The 21,619-nt window shown below is 38.9% G+C and overlaps 1 long non-coding RNA gene across 1 annotated transcript; it reads right to left on the bottom strand.

Moving 5' to 3' along the window:
• Positions 1-14,104: 14,104 nt before the first annotated feature.
• Positions 14,105-21,258, bottom strand: LOC134761723 (uncharacterized). Its single transcript, XR_010140788.1, has 4 exons — positions 21,204-21,258; positions 16,751-16,844; positions 15,318-15,522; positions 14,105-14,829 (listed from the first exon to the last, which is right to left on the bottom strand). It is a non-coding gene; the product is annotated as an uncharacterized LOC134761723 (long non-coding RNA).
• Positions 21,259-21,619: the final 361 nt, after the last annotated feature.

Below are 21,619 nucleotides of genomic sequence, written 5' to 3'. Positions count from 1 at the left end.
TTCTGGTTCATTCTAGTTTGTCTTCTATTAACATAGGAACATGTCCTTTTGTGTTAATGCTATTGCTTATCTTCACATCATGTATTACTTTTAAACTTTTTCTGTCACTTTATTTTATGAGTATTGTAAATATCAGCTAGGAAATCTTTTAGCTACAAGTTCAGAAATCAGAACTAACTATAACTTAGTAAGTATATATTATTTTGCTTTTCTAGCTTTTTCTCTCTTTTTTTTTTTTTTGCATTTTTAAGAGTTTTAGAGGTTGTACTCACCTTCTTTCCTAGTGCTATCTTTAGCATGTTGCTTTGTTGCCTCATGCTTACAAGATGTCTACTGCAGCTCAAGACAACATAATGATTTCCAAGTCAGGAATAAAGGGTCAGAGTAGCTCCAGCTATGTCAGTTCCTTTTGTCTGAAAAGCAAAAAGTTTCCCAGACACCCCATACTTTCATCTCATTGGCTGGAACTGTATCACATGATCACATCTAGCTGCAAAGAAGGCTGGAAAATAAGTATTTATCTGTTCTAGACTCTGTAGTAGAGGATGCAGAGGAGGACTAGATTAGCCAACTAACTCTCACCTGCCTCAATATGTTTTTTGGAAATAACATTTTTTTTTTTTTTTACCAAGTTTGAAATGTGTCTTTTCAATTTATAATTTCAGCAAATGCATTTGTTTAATCTTCCTAAAACACCACTTCAGTCATGTAACTTCCTACCTAAGCTCTAATGCACTGGAGTTTCCCAGCCCTTCTTTTCCAAACCCAACAGATCTTACTTCATTTTAATTGTCTCATCATGCTTTTCTTTTTTAAAAAACACTTTAGTATTATGTAGAGGATAATTTCTTTACCTTTTTTCTTTTCTCCTCTTTTTTATTTCTACTGGTATTAATGTTTGCTGAAAAAATTCTTGTGTTTTCCTTATAAGATTCAAACATGGAATATCTTTAATATCCCATTATTTAAGAGTAGTTACTAATTCCTAAATTTCCCTTTTGTTATACTTGCACTTCTATTAGCTAGTCTGTTCTAATATTTGAAGTTTAGATCTAGAATATAATATTCTCCATTATGCAGTTCAGTGGTTTTTTTACACATTCACAGTACTTGTACCCATCACCACAATCTATTTTAGAAGGTGTTGGTGACCCTAAAAGGAAATGCGCACCCAATTACAAGAAAGACTGGTGGCTTTTAGAGGCACACGTGGCCATTCCTAACACAACTGAAGTTCCATTTGTTAATTAGAAAGAGAAAACGGGTATTGAATAGGCAAATATAGTCTTGCCACATTCTCTGTCTTGTGATCCCCTTTCTAGGTTAGTGTAAATACGTCTTCAATTAGCATTTTTTAAATAGTACATTTTTAATCCCTTGTGTATCTGAGACTGTATTTCAATGGCTTTCACATGTGAAAGTACACATTTGCTGTGGATCTTAAACTTTCTCATTCAAAATCCTGTAGCTTTTTTTTGAGAGAAGTCTCGCTCTTATTCCCCAGTTTTGAGTGCTATGGCTCGATCTCGGCTCACTGCAACCTCTTTCTCCCGAGTTCAACTGTTTCTCTTGCCTCTGCCTTCCAAGTAGCTGGGATTAAGTCGCCTGCCACCACGCCCGGCTTATTTTTGTGTATTTTAGTAGAGACGGGGTTTCACCATGTTGGCCAGGCTGGTCTCGAACTCCTGACCTCAGGTGATCCGCCTGCCTCGGCCTCCTAAATTGCTGGGATTACAGGTGTGAGCCACTGCACTGTAGCTATTTTTAAAGCTTTATTAAGGTGTATTTACATACCATAACATTCACTCATTTACAGTATACATTTTAGTGGTTTTTAGTATATTCATGGAGTTGTGCACCTAACACAGCGATCAATTTTAGAACATGTTCATGACCCCAAAAGGAAATCCTATCCACATTAATGCACATTAGCAGTTACTCTCATTTCCTCTCTTCTCCGCCCCTGACAACCACTAATCTACTTACTTTCTGTCCCTATGGATTTGCCTATTCTAGACATTTTGTATAAATAGAATCATACAATATATGACTTTTTGTGTCTGACTTCTTTTACTTAGCATGTTATCAGGGTTCATCCACGTTGTAGCACAGGGGTCCCCAACCCCTGTACTGGTCCATGACCTGTTAGGATCCGGGCCACAAAGCAGGAAGTGAATGCAGCCTTACCACATTCTAATGGAGGCCTGATCTGAAAGGTGCCCTGAGCTCTGCTTTCTGTCAGATCAGCCCTGGCATCAGATTCTCATAGGAGTGGGAACCCTATTGTGAACTGTGCATGCAAGGGATCTAGGTTGGGCACTCCTTATGAGAATCTAATGCCTAATGATCCTGAGATGAAACAGTTTCATCCTGAAACCATTCCCCCGCTATTCCCCTCCATGTCCATGGAAAAACTGTCTTCAACAAAATTGGTCCCAGGCGCCAAAAAGGCTGGGGACTGCTGTATGTAGCATGGATCAGTACTTCATTCCTTTTTGTTGCTGAATAATATTCCATTACATGGGCATTTTATCTATCCCCATACTCTTGCTAGGTATTTGGTTTGTTTCTTTTTTGGAGATATTATGAATATGTTATGAATCTTCATGTGCAAATTTTGTATAAACATGTCTTTTCATTTATCTTGGAAAAATACCTAGGAGTGGAATTGCTGGACCATAGCATAACTCTATGTTTAACCTTTTAGGAAATTGATAAGCTGTTTTCCAAAGTGGCTGCTCCATTTTATATTCCTGCCAGCAGTCTATAAGTTCTCATTCCTCCATGTGCTTGTCAAAACTGGTTATTGTCTATCTTTTTATTATAGCTATCCTAGCGGGTGTGAAGTAATATCTCATTGTTGTTTTTATTTTCACTTCCTTAATGACTAATAATGTGGACCATATTTTTATGGTTTATTGTTTATTAGCCAGTTGTGTACCTTCTTTAGAGAAATATTTATTCAGATCCTTTGCCCATTTTTTATTGGATTACTTGTTTTCTTAATTGTTGAATTTTAAGAGTTCTTTATGTATTCTGGAAACAAGTCACTTGTCAGATATATGATTTGCAGACATTTTATCTCATTCTGTGAGGTTTTTTTTTTTTCAGTTTCTTGATGGTGTTATTTGATGCACAAAGGTTTTCAGTTTCGATGAAGTCTGCTTTGTCCTTAGTTTTTCTTTTGTCATTTAAACATGTGGTGTTGTAACTAAGAAACTGTTGCCTAACTCAAGGTCACAAAGACTTTTATGTTTTCTTCTAGGAGTTTTATAGTTCTAGCTCTTACATTCAGGTCTATAACCCATTTTGAGTTAATCTCATTTACAGTGTGAGATCTGGATCCAAATTTATTATTTTGTATGTGAATATCAAGTTGTCCCACTACCATTTGTTGAAAAGACAGATTTTTTTCCCATTGAATTGTTTTGACACCTTTGTTGAAAATCAATTGACCATAAATGTGAGTGTTCATTTCTGAACTCTTAGTTCTATTCCATGGATTATATGTCTATTGTTATGCCATTTCCATACTGTCTTGATTTTTATAGTTTTATAGTAGGTTTTGAAATAGGTGAGTACGATTTCTCCAACAGTTTCTTTTTTTCAAGATTGTTTTGGATATTCTGGGTCTCTTGCATTTTCATTTGGACTTTAGGGTATGTTTACCAATTTTTAACAGTAAAAATAGTAAAATTCTGATAGAAATTTTGATAGATATTGTGTTAAATCTCTAGCTTAATTTGAGGAGATGGGGTATTGCCATCTTAACAATGTGAAGTCTTCTTATCCATGAACCCAGGATGTATTTCTATTTAGATCTTCTTTGATTTCTTTCACCAATGTTTTATAATTTTAATTCTTATATTTCTTTTATCGATTTATTCCTAGTTATTATATTTTTTCTACTATAAATTATTTCTTAATAGTTTCTTAAGGATTATTTCTTAATTTCATTTTTGTATTGTTCATTGCTGCTGTACATAAACACAATTGGTACTTGCATATTGATATTGCTTATTGCCAAATTGCTGGACTCACTTATTAGTTCTAATTTTTTTTGTCTATTTTTTAGGATTTTATATATATATATATATAAAACCACGTCATGCATATAGAGATAATTTTACCTATTCCCTTCCAATCTGGATGCCTTTTATTTCTTTATCTTGCATAGCTTCCCTGGCTAGAATCTCTAAGACAATGTTGAATAGAAATGATGAAAGTGACAGCTTTACCTTGTTCCTGGCCTTGAGGGAAAAACATCTCGTTTTTCTCCATTAAATATGATGTTAGCTTGGAGTTTTGTTTCTTTTCATGTTTGTAGATACAGAGGAGAAACATGAGCTCAGTCACTCTCATGGAGTGAATGTTTATGTCCCCCCCAAATCATCTGTTGAAGCTCTAACTTTCAATTGGCTGTATTTGGAAGTAGTGCCTATGAAAAGGCAATAAAGGTTAAATGAGGTAATAAAGATGGGCTTTAATCTGATAGGGCTGGTGTCCTTATAAGAAGAGGAAGGGACACTGGACCTCTCTCTCTACCTTGTGAGGATGCAGTGAAGAGACAATCATATGAAACCAGGAAGAGAGTCCTCACCAGGGACTGAACTGGCCAGCATTTGGTCATGGACTTCCCAGTCTTCAGGACTAAGAGAAAATACATTTCTGTTATTTAAGACACTCAGTGTGTGGTATATTGTTATGGCAACCTGAGATGACTAATATACTCACTTTAAGAGTTTTTTACTAGATGTTCACAGACATTTAAAAATCTTAAAGTTTATAGATTTTGCTAGGATATGTCTAGGTGATGGTCTCTGTTCACCGGCATTGTTTAAAACAGTGTTAGTTTTTATATTCTGCACATCAAGGCCTTTATTTAGCCTGGAAAACATTCTCCCTGCTCAATGGTATTGTTTTGCCTCCTATGTGCTGGTATCTTCTTTAGGAATACTAATTTTTGTGCACATTGGTTTTGTTCTTTTTCTCCTCTATATTTTCTGTCTTCTTTCATCTTCATCTTTTCCTTTGGATTCAGAGAGAACATATGAAGAACACATGACTGAAATCTCAAGTCAGACTGAAATCCTGACTTCGTCATTCACCAGGTTTGTGATTGTGTGCCTCCCGTGCCTCAGTTTCCTTATGTATAAATGGGGATACTATAGTTTCTATTTCATGAAACTGATGTGTGGGTAATACAAGTAAAGTCTTTAGAATAATGCTTTACAATTAATGAGTTACTGGTAAATAAATGTAAGCAATGAACATTAGTATCACTGATGCAATTTTTCAGAGTATCAGTTGTGGGCATTCTGCTTAAAATATGGGTTTAATTTTTACATTTGAATTAAATGTCACTGCAGTCCTCCCCATTCTTGCCCATTTTCATCTCAACCTGTTTTTTCCTCTCAGTCTATTCCCTTCTTATGACCATTTTATTTTGACCCATAACGGTTGCATCTTCTTGCACTCTTGTTGATACCCATTTCAGGAAAAAAAAGACTATTTCCTATTTGAGGCACATCTTTTTCAGTGAACATAGTCTTGCACCTGCTTTCCTATTTTCTTTGTACACAATCAGTTTTAAAGGCCCTTTGTTGAGTGTACTCTGTTTTCATTGCATAACTAGATCCGTTTCAACTCAGTGTCTGGCAGCAATCGAGGTGAGTGGGCTACGCTTCGTCCCTCCCTCTGTCTACCCTGTGGTGATCACATTGCAGTCTCAGGTCTCAGCTGGAAGGCAGGGTGCTGTACTTGGTTCTTATTCTATTTCCCTGTGTTTTCAGACTTTCACTTAATGTTTCTCTTTGCTACTTAGAGGTGTACCTCATTCATTTTCCTGGCTTGTTTACCTTTTTAAAAATAAAATATACGAATAATTCCTCTCACATCCTCTTCCTAAATTTCCTCTTGTTTGTGCCTCTGGCTGAATACTTTGTGTGGAGGGACATTTCCTAGAATGCACTGGGCCACCATCACTTCTTCCTCAACTCCTTTTGCTATCTTACTGTTTTCTGGAATTTTCAGTCCCTTTATGAATGTGGGAAGACTGGGAGAGGGAAGAGGTCAGGGGTTATCCTCCAACTGCCTTGAAGAATACTGCAAGAAGTGCAGAGGATGATTGATGTCTCATCCTTTCACAGATGCAGGCCCTACATCTCCAGGGCAGGGAACAGATTGGTGGGGAGAGGCACAAGCATCTCTCGTCTTCCTCTTGACCCACGGTCTCTATTTCTTAAAGTCTCACTTACTGAAGCCTGGGTACATTCCCTTCAGCCACAGTCTACTTTCCATATAACTGAGGCTGTTGTGCAGCCAGTACTTTCCACTATCCCTTTAGAGTTGTTCATGACTGTCTTGGTAGGTTCATGCAGGGTCCTGGATAATAAATATTTTGAATAGCTAGCCCTGGATAGCTAGATATGGTTACTTTTCAGGGTAAGCTTTCCTGCTGTTATGAGCTTTCATCTAAGCTCGACTTGGAGTTCAAGCTGGGTGCCAGTTTGCATTGGAAGTCTCTATGGGCTAGAATATAAAATCCATGGCATGGCTGCTGTTTCTGACTGCATTGAGTAATTTCATTTAATAATCATTTTGATTTTCCCTGTGTGTAAATTTTCCCTGAGAGGAGGTTAGGCTCATTGGGAGATGAATTCTTTCTCTCAAGTCATTAAGGTTCCAGTTAGTGCTTTGTGTCTATAATTAATTAAACTACACTCAAGTTCCCTAAAAATGAAATTGCCTATGTCCCTAGTGGAATTTGAGGTTCAAACTGAATATACTCAGGGATGAATATATCCAAACCTGGGTCTTTCTTGAGGATCATCTTATGTGATTTTTGCCTCCCAACCTGTCTTGGTGGATGTATCTTGTGGGAAGGGGTATGATAAAGTTGATATTTCATTTCTGTTTTTGTATTTTGCAGATTTTTTTTGCTAACCTAATGGTCTTATCTGGTAATATTGAGAAGAGGGTGATAGACAATAAAAAGGGAAGTATTCTTTATTTTAATTAAAATGCTAACATGAGGCACAATCATTGAGTGATTGCATTACAAAACAGCTACTTGTTCTGCCATAGTTAAGTGTGATTTGATGCGTCCATTATAAGCCTCTATTCTCAGGGGTTTATATCTTGGCCAAAATAGTCCCTCCAGGCTGAAACTTGGCAGACATCTCAGCCTAATTACAGTCATTTTCCTTTTTGGTTTAAGAAAATGGAATTATTAGTGCTTGAACCCCAAACCCCCATATTTCAAAAGGATTATATTTATATTCACATAAATTGTGGGCTCTTGATCCTTCCAAATAAAATGACAACTTAGCAAGAACCAAAGATCCAGGGACCCCATGGAGAGAAAGTCATGCTTGCTCAAGCAACAGCAGCAAGGAGTCAAGGAAATCACTGAATTAATAATGAGGTTTGTGGGTATGGTGAGAAGGCCAGTTCTGTGGGTTTTGGTGCCTTGAGTAAATAGGTGAGGTGCATTCCCTGATCCCCAATCCCAAGGCCACAGCCATCATCACATTCTTCCATAAACTTTTTGCTGTTACCCTAGAATTCTCTCACCACTCATCCTCCGACATCTCTTTTTCTCATTCATTTTTACGCATCAACAGAGGTGGACAAAATCCAAGGGGGATGGAGATGATCAAAGAGGTCTTTGCTATAATAGAGAAATTCTGAATATGCATTCTTCCCTGTCTTATATGTTGTTCTCTTGGAGACCTCAGAGGAGGTCTCAGGGCCTTACTAGCCTCCCAAGAGCCATGAAAGTAATACGTTTGCTTCCCTAAATTATCAATTGAAACATAGATGACTATAAATAGCACTTACATTTTCATTATTATTTAGGTGTAGTAGGTGAGATTTGATGTAAAATTTTACATCTTACCTTTTATATCACCTGTTTGACTTTTTTTATTACTAGAAACATGTCACATATCCTTTCAAGTGAAATTACTGTAAACAGTAGATAGAATACTTCTTGCAACTTTTAGATGACTTCCCTGAAAAAACCCACACTCTACAATTTGCAAAGTTTAGTAAAGAAACCAGTGAGGTTTATGCAGTTTACAGCTTGGTATTCCCTGGGCTCTTGCTTATAAATCTATCTAGATATAGGTCATGAATATGTAATATGCAGACTGATGCTGAATGTAGCACCGTAATATAAATAGACTACATGAGCTTTTCAAAAAAGCAACAGGAGTTGGAAAAAAAATCTACTCAATTTCCTACACAGTGCAGCCCATTAAGGAGACAGTAAAATCAAAATGTTGAAGTTACTAGAAGGAAATTTTGCTGAATCAGTTCCTTCCAAGAGTCTGGCATGAATGAGTCATATTGTACACAGGGAGAAGCAGCTCAGGCACACCCTTAGTTGTCATGGATTTCATTTACTTAGAAGGTTTGGTATTTGTGTGAGTGCAGTGAGCAAATAAGGTATGTCAATGGTACCTAAAAATGAAGCCTACAACAATTAAATTAGAAACTAAAAAGGTTTTGAATGGTAAAACTGAATACATTTTAATTGAACATAATTCTATTGAAGACTATTAAATTACCACCTTGGAACAGAAGCACAAACAATGTGATAATGAGCTATGGAACCAAAATTTAGAACAGACAAACTGAAAAAATTACAGGTACCCCAGTGTAGGAAATGCACAGTGCTGATGATATGAAAATATGAATTATTTATATCTTCTTTAAATGTAAAATGTAAATTTGTTTGGAATTAATTTCTGTTGGGAAATTTCTGCTCAGTAAACAAAGATATCTCTTAGGGTAATATTTTTTCCTCCTAAATGTATTATTATTATTTTATTATTATTGTTGTTGTATGGTGAACAAGAGAAAGTTTAAGGATATTCAAGGTTGAAAACTTCTGAGTTATAGTTACACTGGAAAATAAATCTTTTATTTCTAGGCAACATGTAATGTAGACAGTTAAAGAGTTATTTTCTTCAAAGGACAGCCAAGCTAAGTGTGATGGGCTGCATTGTGACCCCCAAATCTGTAATGTCAAAAATGTTGAACCCTTAATTCCCAATATGACTATATTTGGAGATAGAATCTTTAGGAGATAATTAATATTAAATGAGATTATAAGAATGGGACCCTAATCTGATAGGATTATGTCTTATAAGACTTATATAAGAAGAGCAAGGGAGAGATATTTCTCTCTCTCTTTTTTTCTTCGTAAATGCAGAGGAAAGGCATATGAAGACAAAGCAAGAAGGTGGCCAACTGCAAGCCAGGAAGAGCGACTTCACCAGAAACCAAACTGACCAGCAAATTGATCTGGGACTTCCCAGCCTCCAGAACTGAGAGAAACAATTTCCGTTGTTTAAGCCACCCACACTATGGTCTTTTGTGATGGCAGCCTGAGCAGACTAAGACAGATTTTGGTACTGAGAAGTGGGTGCTACTGTTAACAAATATCTAAACACATGGAAGCAGCTTTGGAACTAGGTGATGGCCATAGGCTGGACAAGTTTTGAGGTTCATTCTAGAAAAAGCCATTGCTATGATGGGACTGTTGGTAGAAATATGGACTTTAAAGGTAATTCTGATGAAGGCTCAGAAAGAAAAGAGAACAGCTGTAGACAAAGCTTCCATCTTTTCAGAGAACACATGGATAATTATGACTAGAATGGTGGTAGAAATATAGACATTCCAATGAGGACTCAGACAGAAATGAGGAACAGGTTATTGGACTAGAGAAACTGGGATTCTTAGATAGTGGCAAAGAACTTGGCTGAATTTTATTTTAGTGTTTTGTGGCAGGTAGAACTTGTGAGTAGTATAATTGAATAGCTGGAGAGATTTCAAAGCATTTTTAAGCAAAATACTGGAGGTGTGGTTTGGATCCCTCTTACTACTTATAGCAAAATGCCAGGAGAGAGAGAGAGAGGAATCGAAGAATAAATTGTTAAACAAATAGGAACCAGAACTTGGAGATTTGGAAAATTCTCAGTCTATCCATATTGCAAAAAAAATGAGAAAGTTTGTTATGAAGATAACACTAAGAGTGTAACTGAAAACCAGTTGAGAAAGAGACCATGACTGCAAATCATGAACTGACAGCCATCTCAGCAGAAGCTAGGAACAGAGATGGGATTATACTTGCTGAGATGCTATCAGTTTGAACTAAAGGAGACAGAGAACATAGGACAGAATGAAGGAAGGCTGTTGGGCCTCTTGGATTCTACAGGACTGCACCATAGAGCTCTTTGTCTGTGAGGCTGTGCTATTCTTAAAGGAAAGAGAAGAATTACCCAAAGGTGATTCAGAGATTATTCGATGATCATTCATATGATAAGAAAGCAAAACAGCTTTATTGTTTATAGCAAGAAAGTGAGTGGTCTGGATGGAAGATGAAAACCAGCCACAAGATTCCTTTAAGCCAAAGCCTAATCCAGAGGAAGGCCCTAACTCTCTTCAGTTCTTCAATTCTGTGAAGGCTGAGAGAAGTTGAGGAAGCTGCAGAAGAAAAATTTGGAACTAGCATATATTGGTGCATAATGTTTAAGGAAAGAAGCCATGTCCCCAACATAAAAGTTCAAAGTGAAGCAGCAAGTGCTGATGTAGAAACTGTAGCAAGTTATCCAGATGATCTAGCTAAAATAATTGATAAACATGGCTTCAGTAAACAACGGATTTTAAATGTAGACAAAATATCCCCCTGTTGGAAGAAGATGCCATCTAGGACTTTCACAGCCAGAGAAGAGAAATCAATGCTTGACTTCAAAGCTTCAAAGGACAGGATGATTTTCTTGTTAGGAGCTAGTGCAGCTGGGTGACTTTAAATTGAAGTCAGTGCTCATTTATAATTTCAAAAATCCTAGGGTCCTTACGAATTATGCTAAATCTACTTTGCCCTTGTTCTCTAAGTGGAACAAAGCCTGGATGAGAGTATATCTGTTTAGAACATGATTTACTTAGTATTTTAAGCCCACCATTGAGACATACTGTTAGAAAAAAAGATTTTTCAAAATATTACTTCTTATTGACAATGTACTTGGTCACCCAAGAGCTCTGATTGAGATGTACAAGGAGATTAATGTTTTCACGCCTAAAATCATGCAGCCCATGTCAAGGAATAGTTTTGACTTTCAGATATCATCATCTAAAAAATAGATTTAAGGCTATCACTGCCATAGGTAGTGATTCTTCTAATGGATCTGGACAAAGTAAATTGAAGACCTTCTGGGAAAGATTCACCATTCTAGACACCATTAAGAACATTTGTGATTTATGGGAGGAAGTCAATAGATCAACATTAATGGGACTTTGGAAGAAGCTGATTCCAACCCTCATGGATGACTTTAAGGGGTTCAAGATGTCAGTGAAGGAAGTAATTACAGATGTGGTGGAAATAGCAAGAGAATTAGAATTAGAAATAAAGCCTGAAGATGTGACTAAATTGTGCAATCTCATGATAAAAATTGAATGTATGAGGAGTTGCTTCTTATGGATGAGCAGAGAAAGTGGTTTCTTGAGATAAAATCTACTTCTGATGAAGATGCTGTGAACATTGTTGAAATGACAACAAAGAATTTAGAATATTCTGTAAACTTAGTTGATAAAGCAGTGGCAGGGTTTCAGAGGATTTAATCCAAGTTTGGAAAAAGTTCTACTGTCGGTAAAATGCTATGAAACAGCATCACATGCTACAGAGAAATCTTTCATGGGAAGAAGAATAAATCAATGCAGCAAATTTAATTGTTGTCTTATATTTTTCAGAATTACCACAGCCACCCCAATCTTCAGTAATCAGTCAGTAGCCATCAACATGGAGGTAAGACCCTCCACCAGCAAAAAAATTTTGGCTTGCTGAAGACTGAGGTGATCATTAGCATTTTTTAGCAATAAGTGTTTTTAAATTAAGGCATGCATATTGTTTTTAGACATAATGTCATTGCACATTTATAGTATAGCGTAAATATAATTTTTATATGCACTGGGGAACAAAAAAAGTTGTGTGACTCACTTTATTGCATTATTCACTTTATTGCAGTGGTCTGGAATCAAAGCCTAAATATGTCTGAGGTATGCCTGCATATATTTTTTAATCATACCAACTCTAGTCTATAACTGAAGAGAGAAAGAAAATACATGATTTGTGATTATCCATTATGGACAGTCATACTTTTTTTTTTTTTTTTTTTTTTTTTTTTTTTTTTTTGGAACAGAGTCTTTCTCTGTTGTCCAGGCTGGAGTGCAATGGCATGATCTCAGCTCACTGCAACCTCCACCTCCCAGGCTCAAGCAATTCTCCTGCCTCAGCCTCCCGAGTAGCTGGGATTACAGGCATGTGCCACCAGGCCTGGCTAATTTTTTCATTTTTAGTAGAGTTGGGGGGTGGGTTTAACCATGTTGGCCAGGCTGGTCTCGAACTACTGACCTCAGGTGATCCACTTGCTACAACCTCCCAAAGTGCTGGGATGACAGGTGTGAGCCACTGCACCTGGCCACTAATTTTTTAAGTTGTAAAATGGTTCCTACCAATGTGTTGCAGCTTTCATGCACAATTAGACATGGTCTGCCATACAAAATGCCCACACTGGCTGAATATTTATGTGGTTAATTTTATGTTATTATACCAAAGTCTTGCATAAAATTAGCACTCAGTAAGTATTTATGTGAGGGATCAGGGGAAAGGAGGAGGGATGAGCAGAAGGAAAGGACAATCAGAGAGATACAGTTGAGGGAGATGAAGAAGGAGGGAAAGGGAAGGAAGGAAGGAAGGAAGGAAGGAAGGAAGGAGGGAGGGAAGGAAGGAAGGAAGGAAGGAAGGAAGGAAGGAAGGAGGGAGGGAAGGAAGGAAGGAAGGAAGGAAGGAAGGAAGGAAAGAAGGAAGGAAGGTCACCTCATGATTCCCCTCAGCCAGCTGTCATTGTAAATGAATGAGCAGAAAATGGCATGATGTTATTGAAAGACATGCAAAGGTCTGTTTATTGGGTTCTAAATTCTCTGGTATTGGATTCTTATGTGTATCTCCTGGAGACTTTTCCCTTTTAAATACTCTAAGGCACCAGCAAAAGTTAATTGATTTGATTTATCCCTTTAGTCTTATTGTTGTCTAGAAAAGAGTAAATTTCTGAGAAACACGATCCAGGAGAGGAAGCTTGTGATGGGGAAGGGGCTTAGGTGTTTTAGATGGAAGTGTGGCTGTGTTTCTTTCAGATAATCATGGAGCTGCCACAGTCCTGGGTTCCTGCGTCCCTAAAGGAAGGATAGGGATGAATGTTTTCTATTTCCTGATTTTGCATTGTTTATGTGATTTTTAAAAATAACCCTTAATTCTCTGCCCTGACTTTTCAACATTCAGGAAAGAACATTGTGGTAAGAGCCAGAAGGTGTGTGATTAGGGTTGGGTCTACCCCAGGGCGGAGTCAGGGTTAGCTTTTGCCTAGAGTAGGCCAATTCCCTCCTTCCATTGACTAATCCTCAGGTCCCAAGGATGCTCTCTCTTGAGCAGATGCAGAATAAACTGGACTCTCCAGTGGGGCCCTGTGCATGTCACCTTGACATGGGTGGAGCTGAAGGGGAAAGGAAGCCATGTGGGGTTAGCACAGGGTAGGGGAGAGATGAGGAGAATGGAGGTGAGGCTGTGGTCTTGGAAAGGAAGAGGTGTTCCTCCCTAAGAAAACCATCCTGGATACCCCTGCCTCCCAGCTCACCCTCCTCCACTTCCTCCTCTGACCTTCTTGCCTTGTCAGAATTATTTATACTCCAGGCTTTCTCCCTCTCCATGTTATTCTGCCCAGCACTGTTCACAGCTGTTCCATGGCTTTTCTCCACAACACAGTCCCAGGGCATTGCCTGAAGATTGCCAGCTTAGGTCCCTGGTCACATGGCTCAGAACACTTGCCCATTTGCACTGAGTTGAGGAAGTGTAGGCAGCACAATGTGGCAGTGAAGAGTATGACTCTCAAGCCAGCCAGCATGGGTTTGATTACCAGCTTTGTGACTTTGAGCAAGTTATTAACCTCTTAGTTTCCTCATCTTCCAAAATTAGGACATAATACTGTCTCTCTCACAGAGTTGTTCAATTATTTAAAAAAATTAATACATGTAAAACATCATAAGCATTTCATAAGTGTTTGCTTTTTTACTGTAAATAGTTCCTGGAAACCAAGTACCACATCTGGCTAATTTCTGTATGCTCAGCCCTATACAGAAATGCATCCTAAATACATTGTAACAGTTTTAATCAATTGTTAATTAATTGATTCCCAGCTTCTTAATGGACTCTGATGTCTGACAGTTATGGGTGTACAGGGTGAGGTAGTCAAGTCTGGCAGCATTGCGTGGATTCAAACACACAGTAAAGGAGTCCGGCAGCCTGAGTTCAAATGCTGGCCCTACCATTTTTCAGTTGTGATACCCTGGGAAAGTTTCTGAAACTCCCTGAGTTGAAATTTTCTCATTTTCTAAATGGAGAAAGTTTTGCTTTGAAGATTAAATGTGACAGAGCTATTATTATTCCCCTGTTGTGCTTTGCTGAGGATATGGAGTCCATGTCTGCGGGTATGGAACTAGGGCTGAAGATCAGTTTGCAGAAATTCTGGCTTCTGGAGTGGTGTCAGCAAAACTTAAACATAGGGCCGCTTGTTTTGTTCTGGTCTTGTCCTGACTACCATCTTCCTCTCTGCCTCCCTTTTCTTTGAAATCTAAGTAACACTTCTGGGTTCAGAGTTGTTTCTGCATGCAAGGCAATCAAAGGTGCTCATACAATTCCTAGATGTCCAAGCTGGACAGCACCTCAGCAACCACACACCCATCTGCACTTCACAGGTAAGGGAATGGAATCTGGAAAAGAAATGCAATTGGTTTGACCAAAATACATATTTAGCAGTAGCAGAACTCAGACAAACACTGGGTATTTCAGCTGTCTATCCATTGATCTTTGTTAAACCACGGCCTCCCTGAGTTGATGCCACAAGGACTTTTTAACCCTTACCAAAATAACACAAAATGATGTACATAAATCATTAAAAGGTCCACCAAGCACAGAGAGGGTGGGAGAGAGGAGGGAAGGGACCTAAATGCATTAATTTCTTTAATTAACATAAATAGTAAGTTAGCTGTTCAGAGTATGTTTGCACTTTCTTGCAATTCATTACTTTACTCTATTCCAACTAAACAGAGGTCATGTTCTGAAATGGTTAAGAATAAAGATTCCAGGTCCCAGAGGCGGAATGCACTTCCAGCATGTACTAGCTGTGAGGCCTGCACATGTAACTTCTCTATGACTCCATTTCCTTACTTCACAGAATGAGAAGGAAAGACACACCTACCTCATAGTGTGGTTGAAGAGATTTAATATAACAAGACATCAAAAAACACAGCAGAATCTGCTACATGTTAAGTATTTACTGTATGTCAGTTGTTCTGGATGGATAAAATTGCCACATGGCTGCATTTCAAATGATGAAAATTCTTATTACTTCTTATTCTCTTGCAGTAAGAGATTGCTTCTGTCTGGAATGTTTCCTCTTCTTCCTATCAGAGTATAGGTGGGAGGGGTGGGAGGCATGCATAATGCAGGCCAGGTTCTGAAGGCCACAAGGCAAAAGGTATGATGCCTTCTTATGCTCACACTCCAGACACTGAGAGCCAAACGCGTCCTAAGTCCCAAGAGGAGATTACGCTGGGGCCTTGTCAGTTAGTGAAGGGTTTATTGGTCACTGGAGTCTAACCAGGCCTCTCTGAGTCTCCCTGTTGCCCGCCCCTGCTTGGGTCTGCAGCCTGGGCCTTGCCCAGCCCCTCTTCCCATGAGCAGCCCTTGTTACCTCCACACTTTCCTTCTCAGGGCTCCCCAAGCCCATCAACCCTTTTCTCATGCTGTGTCACTGCACCTAACTTTCCCTCTGCCTGGGACATTCTTATCGTTCCCCGCCTCCCACCTGACCCCTGGCTTGACCTTTTTTTAGCAATGTGCAAGCTCTGATGCTAGGGTCTCTCTGAATCCAGAATGCTCCTGGGCTCCTCCAGCATTTTGTTTTGAATTGTTGTGCTACCCATAATACGTGCACTGTGTCTCTTCCTTGCCAAGAGTGGGCTCCTTCTGGGCAGAGACCCATCTTACTCATACCCTCAGCTTCTAACACATGGCCTGGCACATCATAAGTGCCCATGGAGACTGGTAGAGAAATTAGTGCCCCTACCCACACCTGACCACCATTCTTGCCAGTACAACTCTCGAGCTCTTTCCCTTCTGCATTTAGAGTCTGGAGCTCAATTAGGTTTCCAAATGTAAATTCTGTCTTTTAATTAAGAACTGTAGAAAAATATATATGTGAATGTGGATATATTTTCAATCTTGATGTTGGCATTTTTTCTACATTTGCTTGTTTTGGAGACTCTGGTTTCCCCTGGGATCATGCCTTTCTCCCCGTAAATGGACAGGAAAGTGAAGATGTGAATATTTTTATCTGACATTATTTTGGAGCATGGCTTTCCTGTTTGCTGTTGTTTCCTTTTCATGGTCCATTAGCAGCTTCCAAAGGCAATATCCTTTCACTGTCACACTGTGCCATGGGGGGCCATTTCAACAACTTCAGACTAGGGCATTAAGTGCAATTCTGGATGAGAGTCGGCACATAACCAAATAAAAATAATAAAAGGAAACCTTGTAGGAGCCATTTGGAATGCTGTCCCATGCTGAATTCATTTGCGGCCTCTCAGAAACCTACCCATCACCAGTGATCAGCCCCGAGCCCGGGCATACCTTATTTAATTGTAAAGTATTTCATATCCTCAGAAACAGCCCTGCTCATTTGCTTTTCCTTTTTTGAAGATTGTCTTGGTGGAATGCTGAGATTCTAATCAGTGGGGGAAAAAGAAAATGCAGGTTTTTGTTTCAGCAAGAAAAAAAAAAGGTGCACTTCTTGTAGCTTTTCTCCTCGCCTTAAAATGAGCATTTAGGAGACCTTTTTGGAAATTCTTCTAAAATAGGTGCTTAGCACAGCAGAGAAGATGGTAGAAAAAGCAAGGTGAATTAAGTTCAAGCGCCTAACCCAGTATGAGCCACTGCTACCCTACCTCTGGTCTCCACTTGGATGGCAGTTTCAGAAATGAACTGGGGAAAAATAAGCGTAAGAATTTGTCTCCAAGCCAGTGTCCCTGATGGGCAGCCCAGTTGAGAGCAAGGTTCTTCCGAATGGAGAGAGTCCCCTGAGCCTGAATTCCAGGAAAGTCTCAGGTCTAATCAAGTCAGGGCAGGTTAGCCTACATCAGTTTGTCCCTGGCATCACAGCCACCTGGGGGAGCAAGGCTGTTAAAAGTATTCCTGGAGACCTTTTACCCAGAAATTCTGACCCAGTTGATCACGGATGGGCAATGAGAATCCACATTCTATTAGCTTTTCTACATCTCAGTGATGCAGGTGAATAAATACTAGTGGAATATTCAATAATCAACCAGCCAAGGAATGTTTGTTGAGTGTTTGTGCAAAATGCCATTCCTGAGACCTGAGATGGTCATATATTAGAGCTGCTCCTTCAGTTTAGCATAAGGATGGTCTGCGTTAGAAGACCAGGGATGGCCATTAAAAACACAGCCTTACGAGCCTGAATAATAAAAGAATAGGAGAACAGGAGCATTCAGATCATAGCTAACATTTATCACACACTTAGGTGGCCAGCACTATGCTATAAAATTTTCCTCTAGACTCCTTTAAATTAAGGACTGTTTTGTCTTGTTCATTGTTGTCACCTCAGCTCCTAGGACAGGACCTGGCACATAGTCACTGCTCAATAAATATTTGTTAAATAAATGTACAAATGCATTATTAGCTTATCCAATCTTCTGACAGCTCTCTGAGCTAAATATTAAATATTCCAGATACACTAAAATTCTGGGAGGGGGACCAGAGAATCTGTACTTTTATCAAGCACTTTGAGAGATTCTTAAGATTGACTAGATTTGGGAAGCAGAAAATCTGGACCAAATTCCCTAATGGGTATTTAAATCCCCTGAAAAACAGTCTAATGCAATGTTTCTTCAGCTTATCCTTGAATTTTCCAAAGATAAGATATCCTTGCATTTTCTGAAGATATTAGGGTAGTGCAAAACACAGCCCAGACCACAGTCTAATCATTTTAATTATTAAAGTGTTATTTTTTTTTGAGATGGAGTCTCACTCTGTTGCCCAGGCTAGAGTGCAGTAGCACGATCTCTGTTCACTGCAACCTCCACCTCCCGTGTTCAAGCAATTCTCCTACCTCAGCCTCCCGAGGAGCTAGGATTACAGGCGTGCGCCACCATGCTTGGCTAATTTTTGTATTTTTAGTAGAGACGGGGTTTCACCATGTTGGCCAGGCTGGTCTCGAACTCCTGATCTCAAGTGATCCACCCTCCTCAGCCTCCCAAAGTGCTAGGATTACAGGCGTAAGCCACCACACCCAGCTAAAATGTTATTTTTTATGGTCAAGTGAATCATAACTCTTCTTCATTTCTACCCATGGCTCTTATTTCTTCTCCAAGAAAAAGATCATGTCCATCACATTGAGTTATCCATTACTGTGCGTAATGGAGATTTAAGATTATACTATTTTCCATATATTCAAGGATCAAGCCAGAGGCAAAGAGAATGAGAGATCTATGGCCTGATCCCAGATGAGAGACCTAGGCTCCTGGACTCATTGGAAATAATACTGTGCCCTGAGCTTAGGTAGAACATGGACTCAAGTCTGATAACCTTAGATTTGAAACTTGACTCTTTGACAACTAGCCATGTGACCTTGTGAAAGGCTTTCTCATCTTCAGTTTTCCCGTGTGTGAAGTGGAAATAATAAAATATCATAGCATCGTGAGTGTAAAACATAATAGCTGCCAATAACAAAACCAAAACCACATATAACAAAAAATTAATACGAGTATAAAAGTCACAGCTAACACTTATCACAGCCCTATTATGTGCCCAGTATGTTGCTAAACAACTGTCCTCTAAGCCCCTATAAGTTAAGGGACTGTTTTAATCGTTTTGTTCATTGTGGTATCCCCAGCACCTAGAGCAATGTATGACACATAGTAATGGCTCGATAAACATTTGATGAATAAATGAGTGAACCCATTATTAGCTTGTCTAATCTTCAAAATAGTTCTGAGCTAAATGCTTTTGGTAATCCTATTTGACACAATGAGAAAACTGAGACTTGACAAGGTAAAGTTACTTGTTCAACCAGTAGGCAACGAAGCAGGGATTTAAACCCAGACACATTCCTGTGATCCCTACCAACTAGTTATTGTAGGCATATTACCATTTATTGACAATATTGGTAAATCTAACTTTATATTTGTATTTTTTTATAAATGTATTTTAATGCCTAATGCATTTTATATTTGTATTCTTACACATCATGACATCTGTTGCTGGAGAGGGGGTGCATTAATTTGGTCCTGATATGAGATCCCAATGCTGCCTTCACTTCCTGTGGACAAATGTGCATGTTCAGAAGCTGGGAACAGACAGGGCAGCAATCTTTTTGTCCAGCTTCTGGTTGCCTTGATGCCTGCTTTGTGAGACACCATGCTTTACCCAGAATCTTCAGCTGTCTTTTCCTCCCATTGAATAGTCACTAGGAAAAGCAAGAACTCTAAAACTGCTGGACTGAAAATGAAATATGCAATGGCTTCAGGCTATGTTTTCCCTTTGCTGGGAAGCACTGCTATAATTGTTTCTACAAAAAGAAACTACAACTGTGGCAAAAAAAAAAAAAAAAAAAAAAAGAAAATCAAACCCTCTGTTTGCTCGAACCTATCATAAACCATTGCTGGTAATTATAGAAGCTGATTGTGCGACAGTTTAGTTTAACTTAATTGGCAATTTTTTTTAAGCTGCAACACAATAAAAATAGTAAAGAACGAGTCAGGTTCTAGAGATGGAACATTTAGCTTTGGTGAAATGTCAAAGATCTGCACACACTGCCAAAGGTGTGGGAATGTAACTGAGCTGTCAGCTCTGTTATTTAAATCCTTGCTTCTTGTGTTTTAAATTCTGCTTCCTGAGTGCACAGTCTATTGTGGACTTGCATCCTATTGTGGCTAAGCAGCTCTTTAAGCAGTTGTGGAAAGAAATGGGCCCCCTAAACCAATTTAGAAATATGGCTCCTGTGTCTGGAAGAGATGGCTGTGCAAAACCAATAGCTGTGTCCCATTGCAATTTAAGTATAATCACTTCTTTTGGGGGTTCATTTTATTTGATTAAAGAAATTGATTAAAGCTTTACCTCCTTTTCCATTACTAGGAACACTCTCATTCCTGTTTCCTTTCCTTTGGTCCTTCTCTTTCATCATGATGATTGTCATCTCATCATCATCATCACCATCATCGTCATCATCATCATCATTCCATCTTAATAATAATGATAATAATAGCCAGCATTTATGATCACTTCCATAGGACAGATATTAGGTCAAGGACTTTCAACAGATTATCTCATTTAATCTTCACAACTATTTAAAAAGCTATCTATTAGAAAGTGGCAAGCCTAGATTCACACCCTGTCTGTTTGGGACCAGGGCATACACTTATATCCATGATATTTTCTATCATCTTACAGTTTTGTTTACAACCGGGCCTCCATCTCTGGGACAAAGCTTAGCTAAGTTTCACAGCCAAGGCAGAAAATAGAGCAAAACCTCAGGGCCACCATCTAGTGGGGCTTGGCATTGGTCTTCCTACCTGTAAAGCCAGTATCTAGTATGTCAGGAATGACACTTGGGGGCCTTTGTCCCTTCCAGGTGGCAGTCTTCCATGTGTAATAACCCTTAGCCACAGCTCCTCCTCTGGATGGGAGCTCTGGCCTCCTTTCCCTGCCCTACCTGCCAGGTCCCCCCTAGGCTTGGAGCTCTTCCCTGAACACCAGCCCACAATCCAGGGTCAGAGAGAACCCTCCCTACTCCTATCAGTCCCCTTCTCCCAGTGCTTGGATTCCCACTCCTTGTACCTAAGAGTGCATAGTGAAGGTAAGCTGCATATAGAGATGTTTTAGTAACTTCCTTTGAAATGAAAATCACAATGATGGTGATTATGGTGATTTATTGAGTGCTGTTTGCCAGCACTATCCTAAGTGCTTTTGCATGTACTAGCTGCCCTCCCAATAACCCTAGGAGGTAGATCTATTGCTTTCACCAGTTTCCAGATGAGGAAGTGAGGAGCACAAAGGTTAAGAGACTTACCAGAGGTCACATAACTAGAAAGTATCAAAGCCAGATGTGCACCCAAAACTGGTAAGCTTAATCATGATGCTGTGTTGTGGTGTCAAAATAGTGTTACCAATGGTTTGAGGAACCAAACATTCAAAATGCTTCAGACGAACACAACAACTTTTTCAGGTAAGTTGATTTGTGAAAAAGTACTTTGCTTTCAAACTTAGCATGTCACTTGGAAATGGCTGTAATTAATGTCAAATTTAGTTCCAGTCTCCTGGAACCTAAATACCATTGAGACTAACAGTATTTTCTACATTCTAATTACATTTTAGAATACACTTACATCACTTGATGTTCCAAAGCTTTCTAATGATTGAATTGCAATTAAGAGCCTATGCCATATTCTTACACATACTGTTTTCCTATCAAAGTATAAATGATCA

This window comes from Pongo abelii, chromosome 6, assembly GCF_028885655.2.
Source record: "Pongo abelii isolate AG06213 chromosome 6, NHGRI_mPonAbe1-v2.0_pri, whole genome shotgun sequence".
Taxonomy (NCBI): domain Eukaryota; kingdom Metazoa; phylum Chordata; class Mammalia; order Primates; family Hominidae; genus Pongo; species Pongo abelii.
The sequence above is the reverse complement of the archived record's forward strand: the minus strand, read 5'-3'. Positions and strand labels throughout refer to the sequence as shown.